Source organism: Chiloscyllium punctatum, unplaced genomic scaffold (assembly GCF_047496795.1).
Source record: "Chiloscyllium punctatum isolate Juve2018m unplaced genomic scaffold, sChiPun1.3 scaffold_1148, whole genome shotgun sequence".
NCBI lineage: Eukaryota > Metazoa > Chordata > Chondrichthyes > Orectolobiformes > Hemiscylliidae > Chiloscyllium > Chiloscyllium punctatum.
The window spans coordinates 27,838-30,000 of record NW_027310882.1 but is presented as its reverse complement, the minus strand read 5'-3'; positions in this window follow the sequence as shown (position 1 = coordinate 30,000).

Sequence of the window (2,163 nt, the reverse complement as noted above, 5' to 3'; positions counted from 1 at the left end):
GACTTCCGTGAGCTCTCCGGCTTGCACCGAGACCCGAAGTCGACGTGCTAAGCACCACGGGACCCCTTTCGCCTGCAGGTCCCGAGCCGCCTTTATTTGCTGTTACGAGCATCGTGTGCCCCATACCTGCGTGACGAGCACCGCAGGGCGGCAGAGCCATCGCACTTGGCCGGGTGGCAGAGGAGGACCAGACTATTCACAGATAGCGGCCCAACGACTCCCAGAGCCGGTCGTGCGGCGCGCGAGGTCTGCTCTCATCACAAGAGGCTTTAGGGAGTGCTCAGGCAAGGGTCAGCCCGCAGCCTTCCTGGCAACACCCAGGGGAACCAGGCCACTCGCGTCTCTCGCCTTCATTTTCGACACGAGCGCCTGCGGAGGGCCACCACCCCCTCCGATTGTCAAGAGACCTCCGCACCGGCCTCTGACTTACTCTCAGAATGGACGGAAAGAGCCGGGTAAGCCTTTGAAAAGATTCGACCACGTGCCGAAAACTTTAGACTTCCGTGAGCTCTCCGGCTTGCACCGAGACCCGAAGTCGACGTGCTTAGCACCACGGGACCCCTTTCGCCTGCAGGTCCCGAGCCGCCTTTTATTTTTGTTACGAGTATCGTGTTCCCCAAACCTGGGTGACGAGCACCGCAGGGCGGCAGAGCCATCGCGCTTGTCCGGGTGGCAGAGGAGGACCAGACTATTCACAAATAGCGGCCCAACGACTCCCAGAGCCGGTCGTGCGGCAGGCGAGGTCTGCTCTCATCACAAGAGGCTTTAGGGAGTGCTCAGGCAACGGTCAGCCCGCAGCCTTCTTGGCAACACCCAAGGGAACCAGGCCACTCGCGTCTCTCGCCTTCATTTTGGACACGAGCGCCTGTGGAGGGACGGCCGGAGTCAACGTGGGGTTTGCCCGCCCTCCAATAGTGTCAAAAGACCGCCGCACAAGTCTCTGACTGACTCTTAGAACAGACAGAAAGAGTTTGTCAAATCTGTCAAAAAATTGACAAAGTGTCAAAAATTCGACTTCCAAGAGCTCTCCGGCATGCACTCATACCTGTCATTAAAGTGCTATGCCCGTGGAACCGTTTTTCGGATGCCTTTCAGAACGGTCCCGCGCCGCCATTTTGTTCTAAAAATCGTGTTCCCATATATCTCCGGGTACCCCGCCAACCTCACTGCGGAAAAACTACAAGTGGCACTGAATGGGTCTGAATTCCAAATTTGACTGCATCGGTCTGGAACTCGGTCCGGTCAAAACCGTTTGGATTTTTCTCGGTCCGGACTTCCGCGACAGACAAAGTTAAAGTTTTCGGGCTGCAGGCACAAAACGACAGCTGGCCATTTGCCGGGCTCAATTCACCCAATTCCTCCGGCACTTCGGAGCACATGTTCGGTGTAAGTTTGCGAATCTTTCCCGATGCTGCAGCATTTTCCTCCGCTGACACTTAGAATATTTTTCACACTTTGCTGAAAATTTTTCTAAGTGTTTTTTTCCAAGTTTTCCTGGTTACTGATTTCTTCTTTTTAAACATTTTTCTAAGTTTTTCTGGTTACTGATTTCTTCTTTTTAAACATTTTTCGCAGTTTGTCTGGTTACTGATTTCTTCTTTTTAAACATTTTTCGCCGTTTTTCTGGTTACTGATTTCTTCTTTTTAAACATTTTTCGCCGTTTTTCTGGTTACTGATTTCTTCTTTTTAAACATTTTTCTAAGTTTTTCTGGTTACTCATTTCTTCTTTTTAAACATTTTTCTAAGTTTTTCTGGTTACTGATTTCTTCTTTTTAAACGTTTTTCTGGTTACTCATTTCTTCTTTTTAAACATTTTTCTAAGTTTTTCTGGTTACTCACTTCTTCTTTTTAAACATTTTTCGCCGTTTTTCTGGTTACTGATTTCTTCTTTTTAAACATTTTTCTAAGTTTTTCTGGTTACTCATTTCTTCTTTTTAAACATTTTTCTAAGTTTTTCTGGTTACTCATTTCTTCTTTTTAAACATTTTTCTAAGTTTTTCTGGTTACTGATTTCTTCTTTTTAAACATTTTTCTAAGTTTTTCTGGTTACTGATTTCTTCTTTTTAAACATTTTTCTAAGTTTTCCTGGTTACTGATTTCTTCTTTTTAAACATTTTTCTAAGTTTTCCTGGTTACTCATTTCTTCTTTTTAAACATTTTTC